At 42.6% G+C, this 25536-nt stretch overlaps 1 protein-coding gene across 5 annotated transcripts in view; it reads right to left on the bottom strand.

Annotated features, from left to right (window-relative positions):
- Positions 1-25536, bottom strand: part of pitpnm3 (PITPNM family member 3) — a 668094-nt gene that overhangs the window by 53291 nt on the left and 589267 nt on the right. The window lies entirely within an intron of this gene.

Genomic DNA, 25536 nt, shown 5'->3' with positions numbered 1-25536 from the left:
GAGAACTCTCAACCTATCCTCGTATGACCTACTCTCCATTCCAGGCAACATCCTGGTAAATCTTCTCTGCACCCTCTCCAAAGCTTCCACATCTTTCCTAAAGTGAGGCGACCAGAACTGCACACAGTACTCCAAATGTGGCCTAACCAAAGTCCTGTACAGCTGCAACATCACCTCACGACTCTTGAATTCAATCCCTCTGCTAATGAACGATAATACTCCATAGGCCTTCTTACAAACTCTATCCACCTGAGTGGCAACCTTCAAAGATCTATGTACATAGACCCCAAGATCCCTCTGTTCCTCCACCTGACCAAGAACCCTACCATTAACCCTGTATTCCGCATTCTTATTTGTTCTTCCAAAATGGACAACTTCACACTTGGCAGGGTTGAACTCCATCTGCCACTCCTCAGCCCAGCTCTGCATCATATCTAAGTCCCTCTGCAGCCGACAACAGCCCTCCTCACTGTCCACAACTCCACCTATCTTTGTATCATCTGCAAATTTACTGACCCACCCTTCGACTCCCTCATCTAAGTCATTAATAAAAATTACAAACAGCAGAGGGCCCAGAACTGATCCCTGCGGAACTCCACTTGTAACTGGACTCCATGCTGAATATTTACCATCTACCACCACTCTCTGACTTCGACCGGTTAGCCAGTTTTCTATCCAATTGGCCAAATTTCCCTCTATCCCATGCCTCCTGACTTTCCGCATAAGCCTACCATGGGGAACCTTATCAAATGCCTTACTAAAATCCATGTACACTACATCCACTGCTCTACCCTCATCCACATGCTTGGTCACCTCCTCGAAGAATTCAATAAGACTTGTAAGGCAAGACCTACCCTTCACAAATCCGTGCTGGCTGTCCCTAATCAAGCAGTGCCGTTCCAGATACTCGTAAATCCTATCCCTCAGTACCCTTTCCATTACTTTGCCTACCACAGAAGTAAGACTAACTGGCCTGTAATTCCCGGGGTTATCCCTATTCCCTTTTTTGAACAGGGGCACAACATTCGCTACTCTCCAGTCCCCTGGTACCACCCCCGTTGCCAGTGAAGACGAGAAGATCATTGCCAACGGTACTGCAATTTCCTCTCTTGCTTCCCACATAATCCTAGGATATATCCCGTCAGGCCCGGGGGACTTGTCTATCCTCAAGTTGTTCAAAATGTCCAACACATCTTCCTTCCTAACAGATATCTCTTCTAGCTTATCAGTCCGTTTCACACTCTCCTCTTCAACAATACAGTCCCTCTCGTTCGTAAATACTGAAGAGAAGTACTTGTTCAAGACCTCTCCTATCTCTTCCGACTCAATACACAGTCTCCCACCACTGTCCTTGATCGGACCTACCCTCGTTCTCGTCATTCTCAGGTTTCTCACATACGCATAGAATGCCTTGGGGTTATCCTTGATCCTATCCGCCAGGGATTTTTCATGCCCTCTCTTAGCTCTCCTAATCCCTTTCTTCAGGTCCCTTCTGGCTATCCTGTATCCCTCCACTGCTCTGTCTGAACCTTGTTTCCTCAACCTTATGTAAGCCTCCTTCTTCCTCTTTACTAGACATTCAACCTCCCTCGTCAACCAAGGCTCCCTCACACGACCATTTCTTTCCTGCCTGATCGGTACATACATATCAAGGACACGTCGTATCTGCTCCTTGAAAAAGTCCCACATTTCCACCACATCCTTCCCTGACAGCCTATGCTCCCAACGTATGCTCCTCAAATCCTGTCTTACAGCATCGTAATTTCCCTTCCCCCAATTGTAAAAACTTCCTTGTTGTGTGCACCTATCCCTCTCCATAACCAAGGTGAAAGTGACAGAATTGTGGTCGCCATCACCAAAATGTTCACCCACTAACAAGCCCACCACTTGTCCCGGTTCGTTACCGAGTACCAAATCCAATATGGCCTCCCCTCTGGTTGGACAATCTACATACTGCGTTAGAAAAGCTTCCTGGACACACTGCACAAACACCGCCCCATCCAATCTACTTGATCTAAAGAGCTTCCAATCAATATTTGGGAAGTTGAAGTCGCCCATGACTACGACCCTGTGGCTTCTGCACCTTTCCAAAATCTGTTTCCCAATCTGTTTCTCCACATCTTTGCTGCTATTGGGGGGCCTATAATAAACACCCAACAAGGTGACTGCACCTTTCCTATTTCTGACTTCAGCCCATACTACCTCCAGAGGCAGATCTCCCTCAAACTTCCTTTCTGCAGCCGTTATACCATTTCTAATTAGCAATGCCACCCCCCCTCCTTTTTTACCACCCTCCCTAATCTTACTGAAACATCTGTAACCAGGAACCTCCAACAGCCATTCCTGTCCCTCATCTATCCATGTTTCCGTGATGGCTACAACATCGTAGTCCCAGGTACCGATCCATGCCTTAAGTTCACCCACCTTATTTCTGATACTCCTTGCATTGAAGTATACGCACTTGAGCCCATCTCTGTGTCCGTAAGTAGTCCCTGTCAGTGCTACCTTCTCCACAGCCTCCCTACAGTCTTGGACATCCTGACACACAGCTAGCTTACTTGCTGGACTACAAGTCCGGATCCCATCCCCCTGCCAAATTAGTTTAAACCCCCCCGAAGAGTGCTAGCAAACCTACCCCCCAGGATATTGGTGCCCTTCTGGTTCAGGTGCAACCCGTCCTGTTTATACAGGTCCCACCTTCCCCAGAATGCAGTCCAATTGTCCAAATATCTGAAGCCCTCCCTCCTACACCATCCTTGCAGCCACGTGTTCAACTGCACTCTCTCCCTATTCTTTGCCTCTCTGTCACGTGGCACCGGCAACAACCCAGAGATGACGACTCTGTCTGTCCTAGCTTTTAGCTTCCAGCCTAACTCCTTGAGCTCTTGAATGACCTCCCCGCCCCTCTTCCTACCTATGTCGTTGGTGCCAATGTGTACCACGACTTCTGGCTGCACACCCTCCCCCTTAAGGATTCTGAAGACACGGTCCGAGACGTCTCGGACCCTAGCACCCGGGAGGCAACAAACCATCCGAGAGTCTCGCCCATGTCCACAGAACCGCCTGTCCGTCCCTCTAACTAGAGAGTCCCCTATAACTAGCGCTCTCTTCTTCTCCCCCTTTCCCTTCTGAATCTCAGAGCCACAGACCCCTTCACTGCAGCTTACACCTGCAAGGCTGTCCCCCCCAACAGTTTCCAAAGCTGCATACTTATTTTTTAGGGGAACGACTACAGGGGAACCCTGCACTGCCTGTTTCTTCCCCTTCCCACCTCTAACTGTTACCCAGCTACCTCTGTTCTCTGGCGTAACTATGTCCCTGTAGCTTCTATCGATCACCCTCTCAGCCTCTCTAATAATCCTCAGCTCATCCAGTTCCAGTTCCAGTTCCCTAACTCGTTCGGTGAGGATCAGGATCTGACTGCATTTCCTGCACACGAAGTCGGCAGGAGTATCGGTGGTCACCCCTACCTCAAACATCCTGCAGGAGGAACATTCCACCGCCTGTGCTGCCATGACTGTACACTGTCTCCAAAAACAAGAACACTGAGTCAATAACCTGTGGACTTTAAAGTTAGGTTAGAGGAGGAGGGTGGGAGGGAGGCCCTACGAAAGTAGGACCTGGGGTCTAGAACACACCCACTCAAATACTAATCACTTACCTTCCCGCCCAGCTATGCGCTCCAACCTCACTTCCGCTGCCCGCTACAGGTAAGTAATTTTGAAACAAACTGTCTTACCTTAGCTGTAGTCTCCCGGGTTCGTTTTTCCTCGGCCGCTGCTCCCACTCAAGAAGGATATTATATCAAGAAGGATATTATTCTGAGTCCACCTTTTCATTCACATTAAATAATGGAGGATAATGTGCACATTTGTCCGTCAATTCATTGGGCGCTAATCAGGATGGGGATGATAATCAATGGGTGACTCTCTTTCACAGAGGAAGAAAGATTCCTAGCTACTCCCATGTTCTAAAACAGGCTGTTTCGGCTTTGCACCATTAAGTGGAAATTAGCTGCAGCAAGCTACCAATTTTCATTGCAATTATTAAACTTTCCCTGGCCTGTGGAATGATCACTTTCACCCAAAGGACATAAGTTTTGGAAAATTATCTTTTCTGGTTAATTTCACATTAAGATTGCAGCATATTAGAACTGTAGCTCTACAAACGCGAACTGTGGTTAATATGAAAATGAAGGCGCCAGCGCAGATTCAAACCTTCTGGAATTTCAATGCTATATGCAAATTCGTCTTGCGAAAATATGCCAGCATTTATAAACTGTTAATAAATTAAGAGAACAATGGAGAAAATGCTTCACCTAAGGGTTCTGTTTCTTTTGTTTTTGGTAAATGGAATTCTGATTCCAGTTAATTGTTTAGACATGCTAAAAATGGCTGCAGTACAAACTATTTCCTTCCTTTGGCATGTAAGGTTCTAAAGATTTGATGTTAATCTAAACAAAAGAGAAACAACAGGCAGTTTGGTAAAATATAAATTACACAGTTTGATTTTTAATTCAATTTATATGCGAGTTATCTGAGTAATTTATTTTCTGCCATATTCATTTTTGTTTTGATTTGATACACTTCACATTTTCCTTTCTCTCTCAGTAATTTAGAAGTAACATGTTTTATTCACACTGGTCGAGTAAATAAGAGCCCAGCTGTCATAACCTTGTGGAGCCATCTCAACCAATCGCTGCAGTACACAGGAGTCTGTAGGGTTGTTTGGCACATTGGTAGTGTCACTACCTCTGGAGACCTACTTGCCCTGGACATACATCAATAGCATGGTGACTTTGTTTTCTAAATAAGTCTATTAGACTGAATTCCATATATGGTTAATTGTAGTTTGCTGTGATAAAAGGAAATGACATATAGTTATGTGATCAAGAACCTAAAACAAAACAGCATGGGAAGAAGTTAATGTAAGGGAATATCTTCATGACAGCAATTGGGCGATAATAAATTTTAAAATGTTTTATAGCTAACAGTATCCAACAGTTATTAAAACTATTTCAACTTAATCATATAATAGACACTGCTGGCATCTTTACTACCTTGCATATCTTCTGTGGCACTACCTCAGTAGGTTTGGTAGCTTGGCAACCAGTTAGTGCATTCTTTGGATTTTCAGTGTCATTAATGGCATCTGATGAGGCAGCTTTGCTCAGAGCCTATAGCTGATGGGTCTTGAAAGAAGAAATTAAATGCTATCTTCATAGTCAATTAATTTTGCTTGGATAGATACTTGTTTTCAAATGTCATGTAATTGGATTCCCTTCATTAGCCTGCATGATTCCAGACCCATACATTAAACACGGTGGCTCAGTGGTTAGCACTGCTGCCTCACAGTGCCTCGGACAACTATCTGTGTGGAGTTTGCACGTTCTCCCCGGGTCTGTGTGGTTTTCCTCTGGGTGCTCCGGTTTCCTCCCACAGTCCAAAGATGTGCAGGTCAGGTGAATTGGCCATAGTGTTAGGTGCATTAGTCAGGGATAAACGTTGGGGAATGGATCTGGGTAGGTTGCTCTTCGGAGGGTCGGTATGGACTTGTTGGGCCGAAGGGCCTGTTTCCACACTGTAGGGAACCTAATCTAAATGAAAGCTCTGCAGTTATATAGCACATTTCCCAATTGCAGGACTGCCTAAAACAAGAAGCTTGGAAAAGCATTCAGTGGTGAAATGCAGGAACTGCAGCTGCCAATTTGTGCACAGCAAGCTCCAACAAACAGAAATGTGACAGAAATTAGTTCAACTTGCTTTTCAAGAAAATGGCTTATGGAAAAATATTGACTCAAGACACCAAGGAAATTTTGAATTAGGGCTGTGAGACCTTTCAAGTCCACCTGCAAAGGCAGACATGGTCTCAGTTTGACGACTCATCAGATGAATATTTGCAACATTCAAACAACTGGTCGTTAAAGAGACAATAAAAGTTCATTTTTCCGAACATACAATTTTCCTTTGCTACCATTTTCTTATGCAGTTCTGCCAGGCTTTTTGTTTTTGCCTACTATGAGCAAATTGGGCAAAGCGTGTTGATTAATGTTATCCCCATAAGTTCTGCTTTAAGCCCAAACAGGATCAAATGAATAGGAATCATTGTACAATTAAATCTATATTGTAACATGAGGAAATAAACTGCATAATTTTCACTTGCTATTCCCTCATTTATAGCTACCCACATAGTTTCACCAGGCTTCAGAGTAAATGTCTGCACTGATGCAGTCAGTCACTCTTTCCAGGATAGAAATAACAAGATTCTTTGCCCAATCAGTTTGAAGAATCTAAACCAGGAAATATTAGTTATATTTAGATCACATATAGAAAGTAGAATAAAGATGAAGAAATACAGACAGAATTAAGAGATGCAGATTTATTTTTATCATTATTCCAACAATAATTAATTTCTGAAAGATAAACCTTCACACATATAAAAAGAAACTTTCAGGGCCAAAGGATTTGTTTGTCAGTAATTGACAATTTCCATGCTGCTAAATTAATTACTCACTCATGAATGCCCAGCACTAATTTTCTTTCTGGAACTTGTAGTGGAAATTTGTAGGGAAATAGTTCCAGATTGCATCAGTGCACTGAATCAGTGTAGGTCTATTGCTGAGAACTGCTACAATGTGCCCTGTGGAGCAAGATGATTTCTCGAGCAGAACTATACAGTTTCTTTCTTTATCTGTGTATGCACAGATGCCAGAAGTTGCTGTCTGACTTACTCCATCGTAACTCTGAGGACTGGCAGTTTCACCATTATTTCAAATGCAAAATCTGAGCCATTATAACATGTGCTGAAAATGTGTTGCTGGAAAAGCGCAGCAGGTCAGGCAGCATCCAAGGAACAGGAGAATCGACGTTTCGGGCATCAGCGATGCCCGAAACGTTGATTCTCCTGTTCCTTGGATGCTGCCTGACCTGCTGCGCTTTTCCAGCAACACATTTTCAGCTCTGATCTCCAGCATCTGCAGTCCTCACTTTCTCCCCATTATAACATGTGTCAAGAAGCCATTCCTGAAGAAGGGTTTATGCCCGAAACGTCGATTCTCCTGCTCCTTGGATGCTGCCTGACCTGCTACACTTTTCCAGCAGCACATTTTTCAGCTCTAATATGTGTCAAGACAAAGTGTGTAACATTTAATGTTCTTGTGCGTGAAATGTAAGAAATATAACAAACAGGTTACCACCTCCATTTAAAGCAAACAGGTTACCACCTCCATTTAAAGCAAACATGTTACTACCTCCATTTAAAATAAACAGGTTACCACCTCCATTTAAATAGCAGAGGCAGGTTTTCAAAATGAACATATTAAAAATCCATATAATAACGTTGCTGACAGTAGTTATTGCCCCATGCTAATCAAAACGTCACCTTGGTTCAAAATTGAAGCAGTCTTAAACACAAGTAACCTTTGCAGCATTCACAATGTTGACTTTCTGCTATTATTTCAAACATGGTGCTGAATACCATCAGAGAGATGTATTCTCAGGACATCAATGCTTCACAAGTATAATAAAAAGTTCTATTTGCTATATTCCAGTTGTGGTCTATTTTCTTTCTGTATTACTATGGCATAGGAATATTTTTAAAAATTCAAGCTAAATCAGCTATCTTATTAAATAAAAGCATGTCCAATTCTGTTTCATCAATCTGAATCTTATGATCTTTCTTGGCTGAGTGCCAATATTGTGGAGTTTCATGGAAGGTTTCTCTCTGTGGGTCCTTGTGAGATTTCTCTCTGTATCATCCCAAATTGGCTCATTAACTGCTGTCTTGCCCCTGTGGTGCTCTTTCCATGCAATGGCAGCCCAATGCTCCCACTTGCTGCAGCAGAAAGGACTCTCTATTCATTGGATTGCCTGGAATAGATTGGAATCCCTGGTGCCAGCACTATCTTTAAGCTCCAGTCCAAGCGTTGGCATTACAGAGTTGCCTTTCACCAGCAACACAATGGCACAGCACCTCCAAAGACACACTATTGATGACAGAGAGTTGGCATGGCTGACGCTTCCTGGTACATTTACTTCCACTTCTTGCCTCAGTCACTAACCCCCAGGGCACACATCTGACCTGTCCTAAGCCACAACCCATCCTAACATCCTCTCGAAGACACTGCTACTTTCTCTCTCTCGCTTGGCAGACCAGCTCCTTATCATTTTCCAGTGGGAGACCATCACAGACAGAAAAGCACTTGGACATTTCTACAGATAAGCTTCTGTTTACAGCCATCAAAAACCAACAGAGGCTACTGCTGGCTCCAATAATGATCAATGATTGTTTTACATTCCACAACTGTCTGATGCACCCAGCAACCGGGTATCAATCAACGTTGTCAGCCTGGTCTTCTAGTCTTCCTCCTCAAAAAACTGCTCCCATCCTTCCAATTCCTCACTATCCAAGATGCCAGCACATTACCAGCTCTAAGAATGCATAATGCAGCATGCCAGGATGTTGTAGCACAGCCTGTACAGAGGATATTGCAGACAGAGTCACCCGAGACCATTAAGCATCTCCTTTCACCTTCTCCACCTGTCAACAGTCAACCAAACCATTAAGACTGACTGCTGTCCAGCCCCATGAATGCCTTTGACAGACAGTCCCAAGATAGGACTGAACAAACTCCTGAATATGGCCCAGTCCTTAACTGACAACAGCTCCCCTTGAGGTGAAGGAGGATTATTCCCCACCTCCCTTCAATCGTGGCCACTTGGTTGAAGCATCATGCAGTGTGTTTGCTGTGCAGGCAGCTGCCACACACTCTAGGGGTGAGGCTGATGCCTCATGTACACCTGCTGGACTGATCATTACTGACAAGCAGCCTGGCTCAGTGCCTGCACTAAACAGAATTCAATACATCGGCACTATGAGCCTTTAGGCTAGGGCTGAGATGCTAGAGCATGGTACAGTAAGGGAAGGCAGATTGATGTAATTAAGTGAATGAGCACTTTGCGAGCAAGAGAACAACCCAGGGATGGTGCTTGCACCCACCCATCAGCTGGGGTCCTGTTCCCTGTCCCTGCACATGAAGTGTCCTTGCTGCAGCTTTTCAATACTAGGTGCCAGTGGGTCTTGAGCTTTAATGTGCAAGAGCGCCTTGCAAGTGGATCAAAGAGGTGGCATGATAGTGCTGAGAGGCTGTCTATTATAGGATACCAGTATCTGTGAATATAGGGAGATGTCCATGGCACATGCCTCGAGGTATTGCTGCTGGGTCTCCAAGATCGTAGCCCCAAGGAGCAAGCAATAAGCTGAAGCCGCTGGGTGCATGCTCTGACTTTCATGACAGAAATCGTCAGGATCGCGAAGGAACCTTCTCAACAAATGGTCAAACTAGACTCAAAATGTTTCTCTCACTACAGATGCTGCCAAACTGTCTGAGTTTCTCCAGCATCTCTATGTTCGTTTCAGTAATCCAGCATCCACAACTTTACAGAATCTAACTAGATTGCTGACAATGAGGACGCTCTATCTGGTCTTACATACATAGAAATGCAATTACATGCCAAAGCATGAGTCAGAGTCTTGGGAATAATGACTAAAAATATGGTCTAAAAATGCGGCTTTGACACATGACCCTAATAAAAGAGATAGTGAATTATATCAAGGCATAAAGAAAGAAAGACACACTCTCATTTATATAATGTTTCAAGGCGTTCCAATACAATTAGTTACTTTTGAAGTGCACCATTATAATGTAGGAAATGCAATTTCACAGCAACTTTCCAGAAACAGCAATGAAATGAATGACCTGATATGGTAATTGAGTGAGTGAGGTAGATATTGTTCCGACATGACGGTGAACCCTTCTACTAATTAAACCAAATACCCAGAAAAGCTCACCTCGCCTCAAAACCTGTTAAAATGAGTGACAGAGAATTCCGAAATTCCATTATTTAAAGAAAATGATATCAATTTATTCCTTAACTCTAAAAATGAACATTAAACAACAACTATTCACAACTCTAAGCCCACTTTCTCTTATCTGCTTATTACCTGCCTCCAACTCGACAACAAAATACTGTTCCAATAAAAAAAACTAAAATTACATCAACTTAATTTTAAAACCATACAGTGGCTGTCGTCATCAGTGTCTGTCTTCTTTTGGCTGAAGATCTCCCTGGGTCGTCGTCTTTCTTTTACTGCAAATATTTTTCATATGAAAAAGAAAGCTTTGACAGAGAGTGTTTTTTGAATGGCAGTCTTTCTCAATGGCAGTTGCTCTGTCTGACTTTCAAAATGCCTGTCTTTTCTATACCCCCAACATTGGATCGTCTCATTCGTTAGATGCTGGCACAAACATTAATTAAAGTTCAATTGAGTTTTTAGTATCCTGGGACATAATTTAAACTGATTGGTTCAATTAGAATTGTTGTCAAAACAGCAACCAACTCAGGTAACTATTTCACAGCCAAATGTTACATATTTTCAATTTTCCAGTACACACTGTGACTGCTAGCTAGTCATATGACAGGTGCTTGTAAGCTCTCAGTTCAGAACAAAATTTACTCTCTCTTAAAGGTACAACACACACCTTCAACTTCATAACAATAGAGTCCTCACTCTATCCCACACAATAAATATTTTAGGGTTTTGTCTCTTTTAAAATCAGTCATCACATTTCCTTGGCTCAGTAAATTCATATCTTCTTTGAACTTTTCAAATTGATTCATCGCTACCTGATTTATTTGCAGGGTCACTTTATAGTATGCTATAATTAACATCAAGACAAAACTCTTGTTGCTAACCTATCTTGTAACAGTGAGTCAACTAAGTGTCTCAAAAAGGTAGACTTGATATGTCTGAGGAATCTTTTTGTGTATTATTTCTGTCTTAACACAATAATAAGGTGAACAACTATGTCATTGAAATCTAGCTCTGTGAACATCTGATCAAAAAAACACTGAAGTGACCTGTGCAGATTATCTGGAAGAGGCTTACATGGGATTGTAATGGAATAAAACTAGGCTATTTGAATTAGCTGGATAGCCACTAATTCAGGGGAGTGGTCCTGTTACTGGCATCTGAGGATTACTTGGATGCTGCCTGAACTGCTGTGCTCTTCCAGCACCACTAATCCAGAATCTGAGGAATAAATGTCATACATTGGTCAAGCATTTCAAATAATTTCTTGAAGAATGGTTAAACTGGTCTGCAAAATTCTTCAATTTGAAAAGATGATTACTTCTCAAAGGAGTTAAAAGAACTTGCTAACGAAATTGTCAGCATTACAGAGTACACTATTGTACCAGGTCATAGAATAAAGAAATTTGCATTAGTTAATTATACTGATTCCATATCTGTTGTTAGTTTAATTTTGCATTATTCAGTGTTCAGGGTCTCAAATAATCGATGATTACTTCCTATCTATCACCTGGTGAAGGCATTAGGAAAGGTCACTTGGCTGAAGGTAGTGATCTTGCGTAATGATCTCTCTTTTTGAGTACATAGATTTAGTTATAGTTGATTCTTTAACACTAATAAGTATTAATGTTGTAATTGAGAACAGCTAAACTAAACTGAGGGATTGAATCTGAAAAAGGAGGTTTTAAGAGTAGGAAGCCATTTAATATTGTGATGGTGGAAAGTCATTCACAGAATAGTTGTTACCTCTTTGTTATTCATTCTCAAACAGTATGATGCCCAAGTACAGTACCAAGGGAGGAATAGTAAGGACAAGGTTACTGAAGGGCAGCCAGTAGCTATGGAATTGTACCTCAGCCTTCAGGAGAGGAAGACAGGTATTCTCGACATCCTGTCGCTCTCACTCTTATTCGGCTGATTTTTCTGTTTGTGTTGCTAAAGGGGAAACTCACCCACAGTTCAGGCATATCAGAAAGTGGTGGGCAACATGCCTGCGGTCACAGTTTGGATCATTAGCCTTTCTGTGTGATATCTGGTGCACAGTATGATCATTGTAGCTGCATAATATGTCCCATGGCGAGTATGCCTTGAAGCCCAAAATCAGAAAAAGAGCATAAGCCAACCTGTTGGAAGTATTTACCCTGTGGAAAGCATGTGTAGAAGAACCAGCCCTGTAATAGCTGGCTTCTGATAAGCAATGTGGGTTGCTATGCACCTTCTACCAATTCCATTTCCTGTTATTCACAAGTCCTGCAACTACTTAACATTAAATTTATCTTGATTACATTGTGAAGCTTCTGAGACTTCCAAATACATTAATGATGCTACTTAAATGCAAGTTATCGATGCTGCTGTCGACAGGTTCCTCTATCTTGTACTATGCCTGCCTTATTCATAGTATATCCATTGGCACAGGATTTGCCATTTTAATTCTATCCATTTCATTTGGGATTCTATAATATGAAATACTGAATTCTATACTAAATCAACAATGGATCATCTGGCAGACTCTTATTGGGCAATGGTGAACTTTGTGGCAGAAACTAGTCAGAAGTCCAGTGAAAGCTATTTTGGCAATGGGAGCAACCTGCTGCACCTGTAATGCTTCTGCTGTGCATTGAGATGAATTTCGCTGGGGAGCAGTGATTTTCCAGTTACAGGGGATTATAACTTGTTAATGGCACAACACCCCTCAAGAATATTTAGCTTCCAAGCTTAGCCAATATGCTCAATGAGTTAATGTTGAGAATTCAACAGCCTCCATGTTGCTTAGTGCCAAGGAGCATCTCAGGGCAGGATCCACATGCACCAGTCCACAAACTTGGGCATGTGACATTTGTCAGTTGCTCATGGCATCTCTCTCACCTACCTGCAGAATGATTAGGAAACCACAGGCCTTCATTGCAGTGTGTACCAGCAAGCTGCTGTAAGGATACTGTGCACAGGCAGAGGCACCCAGCTCATGGACTGGAGCGAGCTGCATCCCAGAGCTGTCCGTTTGCTTCTCTAGCGCTCATTCACTTAATGCTCACCTCCATACTTGCAGGATCGCTGTCTTTTCTTGACTTGCCTGTTAATGTATTAGTGCTTCTGGCAGGGTCTGATGGCTCTCAGCATTGCTGCATTCGTGTGCTCTTTTGTGCAGACACACAGACTTGTCATTCTAGTCAACAGGGGTCTGTAGTAGGGGTGGAGCACTTGCTGAATGCCAGTGTACCAGCTGGGCCTGGTTGGCAAACATCTGCACTTTAATTCAAGGAAATCGTCATGTTGGAAAATGGGTGGGGCCCAGTCCTCAGTCCAGCCTTCGGGAGGTCTCTGATGCCCAGGGGGTCCCAGGATCATCAGTCCACAGACAGTCCAGAGGCTTGGCCTCAGTCAATCATCCAGAGGGCCATCACACGTGGTTGGGGAATCACATATTATCAGTCAGGGAACTGCAAACATGGTCACATCTACTGGCTGCTTCGCAAAGTCAGTTCTAGGATGGAAGGGAATACATTCTTTGGTGCGGCTCTGGGTGGTGATCTTGACAAGGGTATGGGGGGGCATGTAGGGGCAGCGGGAAAAGGGAGAATTCACTGCCAAAAGGATGGGGAATTCAAGGCTGCAAAGGGGACGTGGGTGGGTGGGAATGACATATGTAGAAATGGGAACAAGGACGGTACTGCGGAGAGACCCAAGGTGTATGGGTGATTCGTGGGGGGTGGGGGGTGTTGCAGGGGCTTTTCCACATGGGAAGAAGGGATGGAAATAGGGATTCAGTGCAGCATTAGCTAAGAGGGGATATGAAGGCTCTGACAGGGCAATGCAGTGGTTATGCTAGGGTGTTCACTGTGTTCCCTACTGTTCTCTACATGTGCAATTCAACGATAAATGGATCAGACGATGATCAGGGGTGGACACTTCGATAGATGAAAGCATAGAAACTATATCTGCTGGACATTGAAGGGCAAATATGTGAAGCAGGTGTATGCAAATTTCAGATACATTGCATTTGCAATCATTACCACGTTCATTAGCAACGCATGTACAATGAACATAGTAAGGCTTCAAATGGCAGTCACAGGTGATTTGCATCACGCCATTAGTGTTTGCAAATCTAACATTAGCATCTCAATGATGCAGAACTTAGTGGCAATGACTTAAAAAGGGGCAAATACTGGTCAAACTTCCCATCACTTAGAAATGTCCAAGAGTGCTGTGGGAGGAAGGGAACATTACTGCATCTTATGTCATGTAAGTCAATGCACTGCTATCATCAACTTTTTATTGCATTCATTCAGGTGGGTCTGAGATGAGAAGGGAGTTGGAATACCACAGCCACTCCCTTTTAAATGTGTTCGTCACTCTGCCAGAGTAGCACCTTCAACAAGTTGCTGCAAATGCTGTGACCAGTGCCATGGAGGAGTAGGTGAAGTTGTGGACAGGGGAGGGGCTCTAATATGGTTTGGACAGAGTGTGCTGCACCATCCGGGCACACTGTATTCTGTACAATTGGAGCAGGCAATGAGGCTATGTGATAGATGCACAGGAACTGGGGAAACAAAAGTAGTTTTAAGAAGGGGGAGGATGAAGACATTGAGCTGCAGGAAGCTCTCCTTGTGTATGACAGCTCAAATGCAGTGGGTCTGTAGGTCAGACAGGATCCGATTGTCAGTCGGATTCCAGTAAGTGAGAGCTGAATGCAGCAGACCATCATAGACTGTCGATAATGGTGGTCGTGATGCCAGTATTTGGTTTGTTTTGTGTAGGGCAGCTGCAGATTCTATTTGTTTTGTTGTGTTCACTTTTGCTGTCTCTAAGTAAAAGCTCACAGTTAGAGTTGTCCAATTACTGGCCTGTATGTGATATTTCTTATTGGATGATGACAAGCTGCAGATTTCCAGTGGCCATTAGGAACAAGAGTAGCAGTGACTTTGAGAAAGTGTTTACATGCCAGGTTGTAGCTAAGGTTCAGGTAAGGATGGCACGGTGGCACAGTGGTTAGCACTGCTGCCTCACAGCGCCAGAGACCCGGGTTCAAGTCCCGCTTTAGGCAACTGTCTGTGTGGAGTTTGCACATTCTTCCCGTGTCTGTGTGGGTTTCCTCTGGGTGCTCCGGTTTCCTCCCACAGTCCAAAAATGTGCAGGTTAGGTGAATTGGCCATGCTAAATTGCCCATAGTGTTAGGTGTAGGGGAATGAGTCTGGGTGGGTTGCTCTTCAGAGGGTTGGTGTGGACTTGTTGGGCTGAAGGGCCTGTTTCCACACTGTAAGTCATCTAAATCTAAATATCTGTCTGGGGCGTTGTGTGATGGCTAGAGTGAAAGAATGGGGTTGTATGTGTCAGGGAGTGTCAGCCATACCACTATGTGAGATTCTCAATGTGCTTAATGCTTACTGTGCCAGTACATCAACAGTGAGGGGAAATGCTGGTTTGCCAACATTTTTCCGGGTGCACTGCAGCCTTTCAAAGATAGCACAGGCACAAAAGGTGCCAAGTTTTTGGCAGATTTCTGCTAATTTGGTTAATTATCCTGGGAACTTTTTTTTAATTTCAAAAATATACTTTATTCATTAAATATTTTGATGATCTGTACAATTGTTCATGCTATACATCCGTAAACATTCCATTTCTTGGTATACAGAGACAGAGTAATCATGGGAACACAGTGCAGCAAGATAAGGCTTAGAAATGAGCATGAAGGACACCATAGGAACCTGGGAGGTAGTTAATGAGGAATATTTGGTAAGTTATGGTGAGAAATCTTGCTCAACCTTGTGGGGGGACAAAACCTTCCAGAAAACTCAATGCAACTGGCACTTAGCCAAAAAAGAACATGATTCAACCCTTCGTATCTGTTTTAGGCTTTGGAAAATATTTCAAGTGTCCTACATTAAAGAGATGTATTTATTTTTGTTTACAAAAGCAAATCAAGGGCAAGCTTTTTTTAATTATTTAGTCTAGAGATTTGGGTGTCACTGGTTGGAACTGCATTTATTGTCTGTCCTTATTTACCCTTGAGAAGGTAGTGGTAAGCTGCTTTCTTGAACAATTGCAGTCCATGTGCTTTAGGTAGAGCCCCAATGGCATTAGGGAGGGATTCTCTCTCAGCAACACTGAAGGAAAGGCGATGTATTTCCAAGGCACAATGGTGAGTCGTTTGTAGAAGAACTTATGGGTAATAATGTTTCAATATGTCTGCCACTCTAGTCCAACTGGATGGTCATGGCCATGAGTTTGGATGTGCTGTCTTTGGAGCTTCAGTGAATTTCTGCAGTGCGTTTTGTAAATAGTACATGCTGATACCACATGTCCTGATAAAGCAAGTGAGATGTTTGTGGATATGGTGCCAATCAAGCAGACTGCTTTATCTTGGATGGTGTCAAGCTTCTGGAGTGTTGTTGGAGCTGCGCTCATCCAAGCAAATGGAGAGTATTCCATGACACTCCTGACTTGTGGGTTGTAGAAGGTGGACTGGCTTTGAGGACTAGAGGGTGAGTTACTCGTTCCAGTATTCCCAGCCTCTGAGCAGCTCCTGCAGTCACAATATTTTTACAACTAGGAGAAAGTGAGGACTGCAGATGCTGGAGATCAGAGTTGAAAAATGTGTTGCTGGAAAAGCGCAGCAGGTCAGGCAGCACCCAAGAAGGGCTTATGCCCGAAACGTCGATTCTCCTGCTCCTTGGATGCCGCCTGACCTGCTACACTTTTCCAGCAATACAGTTTTCAGCATTTTTACAACTAGTCTAGTTCAGCTTCTGGTCAATGGTAACCCCCAGGATTTTGATAGCGGGGAATTCAGTGATGATAAGGCCATTGAATATTCTGAGATATTCATTAGATTCTTTTGATTTGGAAAAAGCCACTGCCTGACACTTGTGTGATACAAATGTTACTTGCCACTTGTTGGTCCAAGGCTAAATACTGTCCAGGTCCTGCTGCATTTGGACACGGACTGCTTCAGTATCTGAGGAGTTGTGAAAGGTACTGAACAGTGTACAATTATCAGTGAATGTCCCCATTTCTGACCTTGTACTGGAGGGAAAGAAAGCTGTTATCAAAGTGATTTTACTAGCTCAACACAAAAACATTTACAAGGAAGAGGTGACTACATCTTCCAGTGTAAAAGGTGCTCTTACAGGAGTGTGAGTTGGTGAACAAACATTAGACTGTTGTAACTCTGTAATCCACCCACACTCCTGAAAGCCCATCTCAAAGGGTTGGATTGATGTGGGTCCTTAGAATTTTCATTGTTCCATCATTGAAAGCATTGACTTAGCTATCTAAGCCAAATAAGCTTTGAATTTTGTTCCTAACCCTTCAGACTATTTGACCTTTCCTCCTTTAAGATGCTCTGTATCACTCATTCTTTATCTGGTCCTATTATATCTTATAGTTCACGTTAAATGTTGCTTGATTAACATTCCTGCAAAGTACCTTTGGATATTACATTATGTCCAAGGCACTATCTCAATGCAAGTCAATGTTGTTCCAAGAACTACTTTGCAGCAGAAGCCAATCCTTTCCAGAGTCTATTGCCAGCAACATTGCAGTATTTGTCACGAGGTGCCTCGGATTTGATCACATTCTGACAGGATATGAAACTGTAACACATATGCTTATTCATTCTAAATTCCCCATGCAGTGCACTTTTCAGTCAACTTCTGTCTCTTCTTTCAACCTCTAACACGCTGAGGTGGTGTACTTTGTCAGATATCGCACAAACAGTAAAACCTACAAAGCATGAAAGTGGAACTGAGTTCGGAATAATGAAGATCTGTTTGTGGTTCTACTGCTTCTAATTTCCAGCATAAGTGTCAGTATTGGCATGTGTCCAATGATTTTTTGTTTTGCTTTTCCATCAAGAATTAATATCCCAAACTATTATCCATCATCTGCATTGTAAAATGACACCAGTTTCAGTTTCCTTATAATGGACTTGATTCTGTGCTTTAAAACTATTCCGCATGCTTCGAGCTGTAGTCTTTAGCATCTTTTCCAGTTTGTCCACCTTTCTCTGAGTCTATACTCAGGCTTATCCAATCAAGCATAACAACCAGCAACAGCAAACAGACTTACATAATCAAATACTGAAATATTGAACTCGAAAGTCTGCTTCCGAACTATTTTTAAGTGCTCGACAGCAGTAGGAATCAGAATAGCCAATAACAAAAATGGCTTTGGATGTATTCCTGTCTCTCTTGGATGAAAGAGTTCATAAACCCATGTTCTCTTACAGGCAATCTTATCTGAAATCATCGGCAAGATGAAGCACAGGGTTCTGACGCCAGAACAAATTAGACTCGGGTAATCGTTTTCCAATTTCGACAGTGCCTTTCAGTCTTTTCTACCAATTGTGAAGAGGCAATTACTTGCTCTCATCAAATGTACCCACTTTCTTTATTGGACTTTCTTACTGAATAACTTGAAGTGGAATAAACAGCAAAGTTCGCCACAGAACTTGAAGTTTTTCATGTAGAAGATGGAGGTTTGATTTTTCTTTTTGTAATCGTCTCGATGTATTACTCTTTCAAGTCAATGGTTGTCTATCTTCTCAGATGATATGAATTAAATATCTTCTGTTCACACACTCACTACTGAGATCCTATTCACCCATTTTCCTCCCTTCATTTCTTTCAATAACTTCTCCTTTTTATTCAGTTTCAGCTTAACAGACAAGGTTCACTCATCTTTGCCACCTATTTCACAGAATCACAGTATCCTTACAGTGCAGAAAGAGGCCATTCATCCCATCGAGTCCACAGCAGCCCTCTGAAGAGCACCTGACACAATCCCACCTTATCCCTGTTACACTGCATTTCCCAAAGCCAACCCACTCCTCCCTGGACACTATGGGCAATTTAACATGGCTAATCCACCTAATCTATGTGTCTTTGGGCTGTGGGAGGAAACCAGAGCACCCAGCAGAAACCCACGCAGAGTGTACAAACTCCACACGGAAAGGCACCCAAGGCGGGAATCGAACCAGCATCTCTGGCATTGAGAGGCATCAATGCTAACTACTGAGCCACCCTGGCACTAATAACTTAATTTCTTATAATCCTGTGTGTGAAGAAAAGAGTAGACCAACTTTGTGTTTTTTTTTAGATTAGATTAGATTACTTAGTGTGGAAACAGGCCCTTCGGCCCAACAAGTCCACACCGCCCCGCCGAAGCGTAACCCACCCATATCCCTACATCTACATCTACCCCTTACCTAACACTACGGGCAATTTAGCATGGCCAATTCACCTGACCTGCACATCTTTGGACTGTGGGAGGAAACCGGAGCACCCGGAGGAAACCCACGCAGACACGGGGAGAACGTGCAAACTCCACACAGTCGCCTGAGGCGGGAATTGAACCCGGGTCTCTGATGCTGTGAGGCAGCAGTACTAACCACTGTGCCACCGTGCAGCCCGAAACATATTAAGTAATATGTTTCTCATCCTTGCTTCTAACTTAGTAGCAGATGGAAAAATATTTTTCACCACTTACTCTCTCAAGCTTTTCAGGAGTTTGATCCCTCTTTAACCTTCTTTATTCATTTCTCCTCCTAACTTCTTATTCCTGGTACTGTTTTAGTGAAGCCCTATGAAGCTTTCCCATAGCTCTGACAGTATTTGGCACTGAACAATATTTTTAAGTTTGTATCCAAGCATATACAGCCAACAACCATGGAGTATCGCAGATACAGTACAGAGCACTGACGTTGGCAAGATAACGATTCATGCAGTGAACTCTGCAGAGTTCCTCATCATCAATCAACTACAAGTATCAAGTCACAGAGTAACCACACCATGCTTTAAATCTGTTGCGCTTGAGTCACATCTTGTTACAAGCTGCATGATCCGAAGTACACGCAGAGACTGATTTTAACACAGCTCGCTTGCACGAACTGGTTGAGCAGTCATTTAGAACTGGCAGGGCAGATAAGCTATTGATGTGTGGCACCAATTGCTCTTCTAAGCTGGCAGTAAAGGCATTCCTGCAGTTAACCAAATATGCCATGAAAGACCCAATGACACATCTTTGAAACACAATAATGCTTTCAACCTGCGACTCCAGACCCACCGTGATGTGGTTGAACTGCCCTCGGAGTGAATCAGAATGGGCAATAACTGCTGACCCAGCCAGCAACACCCATATCCCAGAAATAAAAGAACAACCATGGCTTTGGCAGCTAAATGTTTTCCACCAACAAAAGGAAACACAAAGATGATCTGGGACCAGAAGAGGCCATTTAAGCCAAGTAGGTCTTTCCCCTGTGGGGTTAGGAGGAACCCCAAGCAGCTAACTAATGTTTGTTTCTGATTACTTTTCCTTTGGTGCTGGCCAGCAGTCTCCTGCTGCCTTAATGTTCACATGTTGCTATTTACTGCACATCTCCATCAACCATGTGTAAATGAAGGTCAATAGGTAAAGGCTTTTACACCTCATGTTGCTAAGCTTTCAGGAGGGGGTGTGGGACTATGTGCTAGGATTTAAGCAACCTTTGCCCAACTTTCATTCCCAATTACAATACGTTCACAGTACGTATTGTGTTGTTATATCAGTGATATGTCGTATGTGTTTTTACAACAGCAAAAGTTGCCCTGACGTGTCAATTCCATTGATATATTTCCCTCAAGTAAACACAGCAAACTGGTTATATACACTTGTCTTAAGAATGCACTTAAGTATAATTCACTACCCTGAAATCTGCTCAGAAATCAGAGTTGGCAGAAGTAAGAAACATCATTTAGCATTGTGTGGCTGGATTACCTAAGGCATAACAATGGATGGCAGTGCCTGCTGCTAAATCCTTCCAAATGTCTCAACAAATTTGTAAGCTGAAGTATAAGATTCAATATATTCTAACGCACAATGTAAATCATTTGTTTCTTTTTTCTCTCTCTCTCACTGACCAAAGTCAGGGATGTCAATATTGGGGAGTGGAATTTTTTTTACTTTTTGCACCAAGTGATCATCCAACCTTCCCAAGTCAGCAACAGTACAGCAGAACCATAGACTGACAACTCCCACGGTCTCTCCAAGAATGTGTTTAACCTTGCCTTCTGAAAAAACACTCCTGCATCTCTGCTGACTTAGGCTCGGCCTACTTGGTTCTTCATATTAGTTTCTCAACATTTCTGCATTGTACACATTTCACACATTTATTGGCTTTCTACACTTCTTTTTTGCTTCTGGAGCTTCTTTCAACCAACACCACTGAAAACAGACTGGCCATTATCGTCAAAAAAATAGAAAATGCTTGAGAAATTCAGCAGGTCTGGCAGCATCTATGGAGAGAGAAACAGAAATAATGTTTCAAGTCTAAAAATTATTCTTCTATAGGATCACTCCTCAGTCTCCTGTTTTCCAGGAAAAAAGGTCTCAGCCTATCCAGCCTCCCCTTATAATTCAAACCTTCCTGTCTTGGTAACATCCTTGTCAATCTTTTTGCACCCTTTCCAATTTAATACATAGTACTCTAAATGTGGCCTTGCCAATGTCTTGTACAGCCATAACATAATGTCCCAAATCCTATACTCAATGCTCTGACTGATGAAGGCAAGTGTGCCAATTACTTTTTTCACCATACCATCTACCTGTGATGCCACTTTCAATGAACTAAGTACCTGCACCCCCAGGTCTCTCTGTTTGATAACACTCCTCAAGGCCCTACCATTAACTGTATAATCCTGCCCTAGTTTGTCTTACCAAAATGCAGCCCCTCACATGTAACTGCATTAAACTCCACTGCCATTCATCAGCCAACTGGCTCAGTTAATAAGGTCCCATTTACTCTTAGATAACCTTTTTCGCTTTCCATTATGCCACCAATTATGGTGTCATCTGCAAACTTACTAACCATGCCTCCTATATTGTCATCCAAATCGTTACATAAATGATGAACAGCAGTGGACCCAGCACTGATCAATGTAGCACACCACTGCTCACGGGCCTCCAGTCAGAACCGCAACTTTCTACAACCACCCTCCGTTTCCTACTGTCAAGCCAATAATTTTGTATCCAATTGGCTAGCTCTCCCTGAATCAATTGTGCTCTAACCTTCCAGCCAGTCTACCATGTAGGACCTTGTCGTAGCCTTACTGAAGTCTATGTAGAAAATGTCAGCCACTCTGCCTTTATGCTTCTTTTCGGTCACCTCCTCAAAAAACTCAATCAAATTTGTTGAAGCTGGGAGAATTGAGAATGTTAAAACTGCGACTTACAATTTTTCTATAAGTAAAGAGATTAATGGTGACAGCTCAAGGCATTAAATGAAGTTAAAACACAATGAGTCTGGGTCAAACTGAATGACAGAAAAGCACATGGGGTTGTATGTTCTTCTCCAGTTCTTATGAATTTTTGCTCTGACCTCATCTTCTTAGCCAGAGTGAGTTTCCAGCATCAATTGTCCTTCCAGATGGCAGCTGGCTCCAAGTACAGATATCATAGTTAGGCTAGCTTGCCTCACCAACAGTGGCTCTTGGGTACGTTCCAGAAGGTGAGGGTTGGTGTGGGCAACATGTGCCCCTGCCCTGCCTTGCCCTGCCCATTGGGAACAAGCTTTGCTCAGGGCGATCCTCAACACATTTGGCTCCAGAATTCAGTATGTGAGTGGCCTAATGATTGTTTGACACTTCTGCCTGGAATAGATTAGATTAGATTACTTTAGATTAGATTAGATTAGATTACTTACAGTGTGGAAACAGGCCCTTCGGCCCAACAAGTCCACACCACCCCGCTGAAGCACAACCCACCCATACCCCTACATTTACCCCTTACCTAACACTACAGGCAATTTAGCATGGCCAATTCACCTGACCTGCACATCTTTGGATTGTGGGAGGAAACCGGAGCACAAGGAGGAAACCCACGCAGACACGGGGAGAACATGCAAGCTCCACACAGTCAGTCACCTGAGGTGGGAATTGAACCCAGGTCTCTGGTGCTGTGAGGAAGCAGCAGTGCTAACCACTGTGCCACCGTGCCGCCCGTGAATACTTAGACGTATCACAATAAATATAGGAAAAGCATCAACAGATTCGGCATAGATCTTCCCATTGCTAAGTTTTGCAAATGTCTTATAGCCTAAAAATGAGCACAAGGTACATCAATTTGTACTGCAATGTTCCTTCCGGAAACAAAAAGCCAGAACTACAATAGAAAGGACCTTCTGTTCTCAAACAATTTGCGAGAGATAGAGACAGTGTCTATCACACAATTTGAACTGCAAACTTCAATTTGATGTATCAGTAAAAAAGACAGAAATCAGTGTGAAGCACGCATTTCACAGGGATAGTCCAAATGATTAAAAGATATTAAAAATGTGAAGACTATTAAAGTTGTTTGATAAGACAGTCCACCTTGAAAAGCACTGGAGATTACTTCCAAGGAACCCGAGGCAAATATAGGAAGGAAAGAAAACAAACAAAACACAGAAAGAACAGTAAATGGCAGTATAATTCACAAACCCCGATTACTGGAGGCACATTCACCTGTCTCTTGTACAACTTGGCTCATAAATTCATTGTTATGAGCAAGTAAACAATGCAGCAGGAACGCACAGTCACAATTGGGAATAAATAACTGAAAACAAATAAAACCTGCACAGAATGTGTGAAACTAAAACAACAAATCAAGGAATTCAATAAAATCCAACACTGCCTCAAGAGAAACCCAGTAATGATGGCTCCAGATATAGGACAAAGACTTCAGATAGGCAATTCTTCAATCGTAAGTCACAAAGTTCAACATAGTGTTGCAAAACTACCGCAATCAACCACATTACAATAATTAATATAAATGGGATTGTCTAAAACACAGAACCGAAAGACACAAAAATAATTGACCAGCCTGAGAAAAGCAACAGTACTTGGAATTATTTAGAGAAAATGTTAGGAAACAATCAGCAGGTCAGGATTATTCTTCAACAGACTTGAATAATTGACTCGATGTTACTGACTTCACAGGTGCTGTCCAACCTGCTGTGTATTTCCAACAATTTAAGCTTTTAATTCAGATTTGCGCTTCTGTTATAAAGAAGTTAAAGCTCAGCTCTATCTCACCAGCACCTTTCCTGGTAGTTCCTCTGCTGCTAAACTATCAAACTGTGTATCAAATATCCAGCACATGATGAACAGAAACCTCCTCCAATTATATATTGGAAAATCAGGAATTTGTTATTTAGGTCCCTTATATAAACTCCATTCTTTAGCTACTGACTTCATCCCTCTTCATGCTAACTGCTTGAGACTGAACCAGATGCTTTGCAAACTTGGCATCTTTTGGTTTGAACTCACGGTGTGTTTTTAACCCCCATGTCATTTGTAAGACTGTGAAATTCCACCTCCATAATGCCATCTGACTCCACACTACCTTCGCTCACTTGCTGCTAAAACATACCTATATTTTTGTTACTCTATTACTCCAAGGCAGTCCTCATTCTTCACTGACATCCTCACTTGTATCTGTCATAAACATGAGGTCATCCAAAACTCTGCTGCCGTGACCCAAATTACGCAGAGTCCTATTTATCCATCAATCCTGTAACTGTTAAGCTACACTGGCTCCAGTCTAGTATTGTCTTGACTTGAAAGTTCTTATTTTTGTTTTCAAATCCCTTCATGGCCTTGTTGCTCTCTCTCTCTCTCTCTCTCTGCAATCTCCTTCAGTTGATAACCCTCTGAGATACGTACAATCTTCCAATTCTGGCATCTTGAGCAGCATCATTTATAATTGGTTGTCATCCCTTCAACTGGTAGGCCCTAACTCCTGGAATTTGTTCCCTAAAGCTCTCCCTGCATCTACTTCACTTGCTTTCTTTAACAGGGCACTTTGTAATGGGGAACAAAAAACAGGCTGGCCAACTAAATACATAGTTGGTTCTGTGTTCACAAAGTAAGATGCAAATAACATACCAGAAATATTTGCAAACACATGGGTTAGTGAGAGGAAGGAACTGAAAGAAATCAGCATTAGTAGGGAAATTGTGTTGGGAAATTAATGGGATTGAAGACTGGGGAAGTCCCCAGGACCTAATCATTTACATCCCAGAATACTTGAGGAAGTGGATGTAGAAACAGTGAGTGCATTGGCAGTCATCCTCCACTTCTATTTAAAAAGGGAAGAAGTGAGAAAACTGGAAATTATAGATCAGTCAGCCTGACGTTGGTAGTGGGGAAAATGTTTGAGTCCATTAAAAAAGATTTAATAGCTGAGCACTTGGAAAACAATGGCTGGATTGAGCAGAGTCAGCATGGATTTACAAATTGACAAATCTACTGGAACTCTTCAAGACGTGACTCAGTGTTGATGTGGGGGAGCCAGTGGACATGGTTTATTTGGACTTTCAGAAAACTTTCGACACAGACCCACATTAAGAGATTGGTGTGTAAAATTAAAGCACATGGAATTGGGGTTATGAGTTGAGATGGATAAAAGTATTGCTTGGAAGACAGAAAACAAGGCAGGCAATGGACTAATATATACATAAAATATTTATATTTACGGTTTAGATTAGGAAACTAAATGTAACATCTCCAAATTTGCAGTTGACACAAAATTGGGTGGGAAGATGAGCTGTGGCGAGGATGCAGAGATGCTGCAATGTGGTTTGGACAAGCTGCGTGAGGGGGCAAATGCATGGCAGACACAGTATAATATGGATAAATCTGAGATTATCAGATTTTG

The sequence above is a fragment of the Chiloscyllium punctatum genome, chromosome 19 (assembly GCF_047496795.1).
Source record: "Chiloscyllium punctatum isolate Juve2018m chromosome 19, sChiPun1.3, whole genome shotgun sequence".
Lineage (NCBI taxonomy): Eukaryota > Metazoa > Chordata > Chondrichthyes > Orectolobiformes > Hemiscylliidae > Chiloscyllium > Chiloscyllium punctatum.
This window is presented reverse-complemented; position numbering and strand designations above follow the sequence as displayed.